The sequence below is a fragment of the Oryzias melastigma genome, linkage group LG12, assembly GCF_002922805.2.
Source record: "Oryzias melastigma strain HK-1 linkage group LG12, ASM292280v2, whole genome shotgun sequence".
Lineage (NCBI taxonomy): Eukaryota > Metazoa > Chordata > Actinopteri > Beloniformes > Adrianichthyidae > Oryzias > Oryzias melastigma.
Window position 1 is genome coordinate 6,508,764 of NC_050523.1, and position 7,048 is coordinate 6,515,811.

The following is a 7,048-nucleotide window of genomic DNA, read 5'->3' on the forward strand; positions in this document are numbered from 1 at the left end:
AAAAAAAAAAAAAAAAAATCACCTTTTTGACTCCACAAGATGAAAACAACAAAATCAAGCGTTCATACTCTTTGATACTCTTACTTTCACTGCAACAGAAAGGATGACGCAGATAAAACCATCAGATGTTTTGTCCCTTTTCATAAAAACATTGTAAAAAATTACTCAAAAAATGCACTAAAAGTAGAACATTTCCACCTCACATTCATCAATAATAGTAAGCCAAAAAAGGGGAAAAAGTAGAGAAAACTTGAGAGACAGGAACAGAGCTGCTCCAAAACATGTTAAAACAAACTGCTGTGACCTTCAGGACTAAATGAATGATCCTTGTTATGTCTGGCTGTCCTGGGTTTCCTTAAATAAGCAGCTTTCTCCGAGTTTTCACTTTAAAACAGTCTGGAAGACTTAAATAAACAGGTCAGCTGACCAAATAAAAATTAAACAAATAAATTAAAATAATGAAAAAATGTACAAATGAAGCTAAAAGTTCAATAAAAATGAGCTCTGTGTATCAAATCCAAGTGTTGGTTAACCTTTTAACCTCAGAGTTTTAGCTCCAGTGTTCTTCTATAGTGTAAAGGCTGATTTCCACAATAAACACAATAAAATGAAACGTTCAATAATCATTCAGAATGTTTTAGTGAAAAGGAGCATGATGAAGACTAAGTCTTATTATTCATGCCCCTCAAACAAAACTCTACACAACTCTGGTCATCCAGATCACATCGATCTATTCAATTACTTACATGTTTTTAAAACAAATTATAATTTTCAAATGTCTTTGAAAAAGAATGTCAGAGTCTTTTTAACAACAGAATTGTATGTGAAGTTTTTATTTCAATGCCGTGCAAAAGGTAAATAAAAGTCTCTTTTTCTTCGATTATTACAATCAGTACTTCATTTAAATTTCTCACAGATATGCTCTGGAAGCAATATCTGTTTTTAATCTTCCACATGGTCACAACTGTACTTAACTGAACAAGATCTGAAATATTAATATTAACATAAACTACTAGTAATTATATTGTTCAAATATAATTATTATAAAAAATACTAACACTAATTTAAAATACTAATATTAATATTGCTAAAACCCTCCAACCAACTAAAAATAGTAGTATTACAAGTACAGAAATACTATTACTAAGTTGTACTAAATCTTTCACTAAAATATAAACTGAAAATACTACTATTACATTGTCATAATACTAATACTAACTCAAAATAGTAATACCGCTATAACAAAAATATTAATACTAATTTAAACTACTACTAATAATATTGCTACTAAAATAACAATACAAACCAAAATACTACTATTACATGCTATAATACTAATACTGATTTAAAATACCAATACCGCCATTACTAAAATACTAATACTAATTTAAACTACTAATAATACTATTACTAAAATAACAATACAAACTCAAACTGCTATTAGTATTATAGCAATGTTAAAACATTGCTATAATACTAATACAAAGCAAAATACTACTATTACATGCTATAATACTAACACTTACTTAAAAAACTAATACCGCTATTACTAAAATACTAATACTGATTTAAACTACTTCTAATGCTATTACTAAAATACTAATACTAACTTAAAATACTACCAATGCTATTACTAAAATACAAATGCAAATTCAAAGTACTACTATTACATGCTATAATACTAACACTTACTTAAAATACTAATACCACTATTACTAAAATACTAATACTATCTTAAAAAACCACTAACGCTATTTCTAAAATAGTATTACTAACTTAAAATACTACTACATTGCTAGAATACCATTACTGACACAAAATACTAATACCACTATTACTTAAATACTAATAGTAACTTAAAATACTACTTATGCTTTTACTAAAATACTAATATAAACTCAAAATACAACTATTACATTGTTATAATACTAACACTAACCTAAAATACTGATATTACTAGAATACTAATATTCACTTAAAATACAAATATTGATATAACTAAAATACTACATGGACTACACTTAAAATACTACAATAACATACTTTAAACTACAAATTACGAAGTTCCCATGATTACTGAGACAGAAATATGGTATTGTGACGACTATCTACATTTGGGATCCATTTATTGTCTCACTTTTTACTGTGAGTATCAGATACGACCCTTAAAGAAGAAGAGAGGAGAAGCTTCAGTCAGAGACTGAATCATCCAGCTGTACAACAGCTGCACTCTGCAGCTACAGCAGAGCGCCTCAGTCCAGATCGCCGCTGACCTCCAACCTCAGTGTCATTCTCTTCACTCCTCCTTCCACTCCAGTGACTCCGCTGCCTGAGGAATGCCGCTCCGGCAGTCGCTCCAGAGCTCCCGCTCAGAATTCCCATTAATCCCTCTTCCCCAAGCCCACTTCCTTCCCCACAGCTGCTGGTCGGCCCGGCTTGCGCTAATAATAGGACAACAATGCCCGCCCCACGCCCAGACGCACCGCTCCTCACTATCACTTTGTAAAGAAAACCCCTAACATGTGAAACTCTGGGAGGGGAGGGAGGGGGGTTCCTGGGTAAAAAACACCCAAACTTCACTGCAGATTGACACAAGCTCAGAAAAGTTACATGTTGAATGAAGGGATTGCGAAAGAACGTGGAAGAACTAACACTTCCACTGACATGAGAAGGACTCTTTAAGTGCTTGACTGTGTGCGGTAATCGACTTGAGCGTGTAAACACATGTTAGCGGTGGAACGATGACGAGATGCACACTTCAGTGAGCTAATATCTGCAACGACACTATAATCAAGCTGTAAAGAGCTAAACACTACCTAAAAGAGTGCACGGAGGAGGTGCGTGAACGTCTGTTAAGGAGTCCACATGTTTTTTCACTCTGTTGTCCCACTTGGAGAAGCAGAGGATCACATGTCGCGGCTCTTTGTGTCTCCCAGACAAACTTCAGCTTTTCTCCTCACTGCCTGTACTCTGTGACTTTCCCTGACAGATCAGAGTGATAATCTCGCTTCTCCTGCATGAGAAACTCTTCCCTCCACACACCTCCTCCTCCTCCTCCTCCTCCCTCCGCCATTCTCTGCAAGAAAGGAATCCCACAGAAGACCTCACAAGAGTTGGAGCTCTTGTTTTCCTCCATAAGGAGTGATAAAAAAGCGTGGAGCTGCTGCTCACCTCAGATGAGGTCCCTCCGGAGTCGAAGCAAAATCATCTCCGGTCCTCAGAGAAGAAGCAACAAGTGGTTACTCCAAAAGTATTCTCCTCCCCTCTCACACTCCTGCTTCCTCGCCGCTTTTTCTTTTTTTGTGTGTGTGTTCTTCTGTTCTCCTTTGGGCGGCGGGAGCTGCAGTGTGCTAGTGTTTGTGAGGTGTGTGCATGCTCCTTATGGACTCCTGCAGGGGTATTGACTCTTAACAGGACGCAGATCCTCCCCCTTCTCAGAATCACACAGGGTGAAAAAAAAAAAGCCCTCACTCGCACAAATAGAGGGCAGGAGAGAGCGCTCTTTGTCTTGCTTTCCCCTCACTTCCCATCTCTGTCTTCAAACATCTCCCTGCTCTCCTGCCCCCCTCATGTACCGGGAATGCCGTCGTGCATCGGCGACTGGAGCTCCAGAGGAGGAGGAGGAGGAGGCGGGGTTTCAGACCTCAGAAGGCTGAATTCCTATACCTCCCATCCAGCCAATCAGAAACCTCGCTGCGGCTGACCAAAAAACCACTGGGTCAGGCCGGGCCTCACGACCAAACCCCAGCTTTAAAGCATTAGCTGAAGTTTGCTAGGTATGTTGTTACCCTCCACATGTCGGTTTTTTACAAAACCCAAACAAAGTGCTGCAAAGTCTAATCAAACACAACAAAAACATCCAGGTAGTGCGTGAGGCGAAGCAGGTCAAGCCTCTTTTGACGCGTTTGTTGTCTCGACTCCCACCCTCGTCGCCCCACTCTGCCTACAGAGGAACCCTCTCGTGTTTCTGCCCCGGTCAGACATTTGTCAAGGCATTTGGAGCGACAGCCCCCCCCACCCCCCTCTATTCACACCACTTAACTGGAGGCTGCTTTTCTCTTTACCGTCACTCATCTGACCACCTTAACCCCCAGTGATGATCTCACTCCAGAACGTTGATGAAAAAGAAGAAGTGAATGTTGGAAAAAGCGACCGTAAACATCTAAGGTTGCATCCAAATTCCCCCTAACTACCAAAAAAACTTTATAGTGCAGGACTTTATAGTACTCTGGATTTTAAAGGTAATTTGAACACGATGCTCACTACTTTTCTTTCGTTTTTCTAAACACCTTAAAGGACGTCATCGATTTCATGAAGTGAAAATCGAATAAATACGAACATTTATGACATTTATTTATGACTCCGCTGTGTTCTGATGGTGAAAATGTGGTCTGTTCATACAAATATTACATTTAAACACATTTTTTGTTCAAAATTGTTCAACCGCAATGCATTGTGGTCCATATCTGCTAATCTAGTGACCATCGATGCATGCTAGTTTTTCGAAAAAGACTTCTGGGAAATTTTGGAATTATTAGATTCGGACAGAACTATATAGTGATTAGGGGGGGAATTCGGACACAACCTAAGAGTTTTGGTAACGCCGTTGTTTTCTGATCGGTTAACATATCCAGACTCACTCCGATCATCTTTTCCTGTATTATAGAAGCCTTTATAGTAATCTTTTATATTGTTTTTAGGCAAGACTTTTTGGGCACTTTCGTTTCCCTGTCATCCTGTTGTTTAGCGCTAGCTTACAGCCCCTCACAACCCTTAAGCTAGCATTAGCGGTGCTGCAAAACTGGCGACGAATATTGGAACCAGCAACAAAAAAAATTAGAAAAAAATTCAAAAATTCTGTTTTTGTCTCAATTTTCTTTATATTTGGTGTTCATCGTTAGATAAATACTACAAAACATGCTAAAAAATAAAGTTTTAATTAGAGTGTGTTTTAACCCTTTATTGTTGTTTGATTTACTGTAACTTTTAGACCATTAAAATGATCGACGTCATTCTAGTAGATTCTAAAGGAGAATCTACTAGAATGACGTCGATCGTGTGAACCGTTGAAAAGTTAAAGTATGTTTTAGTATTTAAGCGTCACCGGCGACGCCTCAGGTGTTAAAGGGTTAATTGGAGTATGCCAAAAAGAGCTTTCACATCTCAGTTCAGTTCGGTTTGCTTTCACACTCGAATCTTCAGGAAATGTCACTCATTCATAGCAGCTGCTCATCTCTGTATTTTCCATTATACGCCCCCAAAAAAATATATGTTTGGTAATTGTCCAGCCATATTTGTTTAAAAGTAGACTAAACAACTCATTGGATCCTCTTCAAATGTGTTTTTATATTTGAAGTTTTGCATAAAACCCTTAAATATTCTGTAAATATGACACAAACTATTGATTTCAAAGGGAAAATACAAAACGTTTCAGTGTCTTAAAGGACTAATTGAAGTTGATTTTGAAAAGGGGGCAAACTCCTACGTTCTGAAAACGAAAAAACCCACAAATGAACAGCCCTGATGTTTATTGCTTTATTTTAAATTCATGAGAATTGTGGTAGTTGGAGTATAAATCGGCTGTTTACTTTTATTAAAACTTAAATATATACATTATCATCTATCCATCTATCTCTTCTCTCTCTATTTATCAATAACTATGGATAAAACTTCAACTTTATTTAAAAGGTACTTTTCCTGTTACAAAAAATAACTAAAATAGGATATAAACGAGTTAAAATAACAATCATGATAAAAAATAAATAAAACGCATACAAACTCAAGACAAATACAATCAAAATGAATCAAATCAAACGTGGACATAAAAATGTAAATGTTATGTTAAAAAGATGAGTTTTAAGTTTTTACTTTCACTATAAAAAGTTACACCATCACTTTTGCTGGTTAATTCTTTACCTGATGTATATAATAAACCCAATAAAAAGTATTTGTCATAAAAAATCAAAATATCAATCAAAATATAACATGATAAATTAGAGCAGTTTCATTCTATTTTCAACTGTGGTTTACGTAACAAAATGGATAATTAAAATGATAGGAAGATCCTAAATACATGATTGAAAATGACTGAAAAATTAGGAATTTGAGAAAAAAATTCATAAAAAAATAATGATTCTGGAGATTTGACCTTTGGTCCACCCATTCCTGGTGGCATGTGATACTTTCCCCATGACACCAAAAATCCAAGATATTGAACATCATGTAAACACTTTAGGCTCGGGTGAAAATCACCTTTTAAACTTTTATAAACTAATAAAATTAGAAGGATGGAGAGCTATACAAGTCCAATTCACTACTTAGTGTTGGACCAAACAAAAAAATTGGTCTAAAAAAAGCTCATTACTGAGAATCTGAAAGAAGACATTTTACTAAATATGTGTAGTCACCATTGTTTTTGTAATATCACATCAGGAGGAGAATTTCATAATTATGATTATGTAATTTAAAGGAACAAACAAAAATAAATAACCTGTATAAGTTGACATAGTTTTTGTAGAGCGGCAGGAGTTCATTAGAAATTAGCATTTGAGTTGTGGACTCATCTCTTTATCTATGCTTTCTCCCACTAGCTTACAGCCCCTCACAACAACCCTAAGCTTGCACTAGCGGGGCAACAAAAATGACGAGCCAGCTCAGACGAGGAAAACAGAGACGTATACGGATCTATTTGTCTATCAGTGGATTCATCAGAACGGAGTAGGAGAGCTTGTGGCTTGCCGTAGTAGCTTCTGCGTCACAGCTACAAAGTTGTCCCAAAAGCTTTTTTTTCATCTGCTACCGAATCACAGGAATTTGGATAAATAAATACTCAGAAATGCAACTTTAACTCTTTAACTGGCAGCAGAAAACATGTTTTTAAAAATATTGTGTGTATTACTCCCCAAGGTACGGAACCCCTAAAGGGAAATTGAAGTAAAACATATTTATTATTTATATTTTAAGATTGAAATAATAATAAAATAATTCTGATTAGTAACGGATGTGCACTAGATAGTAACCAGAACATTTTTTTAATTCAATTTTTTAG

At 36.1% G+C, this 7,048-nt stretch overlaps 1 protein-coding gene across 3 annotated transcripts in view; it reads right to left on the minus strand.

Moving 5' to 3' along the window:
- Nucleotides 1–7,048, minus strand: part of dab2ipb (DAB2 interacting protein b) — a 189,105-nt gene that overhangs the window by 166,407 nt on the left and 15,650 nt on the right. The window contains exon 1 of one of the 3 annotated variants that reach the window (XM_024257824.2): nt 3,172–4,171. The exons of the other annotated variants lie outside the window; for them this stretch is intronic. The gene's annotated coding sequence lies outside the window, so the exon portion shown is untranslated. Of the gene's footprint in view, nt 1–3,171; nt 4,172–7,048 lie in introns of those variants that run through there. 3 annotated transcript variants of the gene reach the window in all.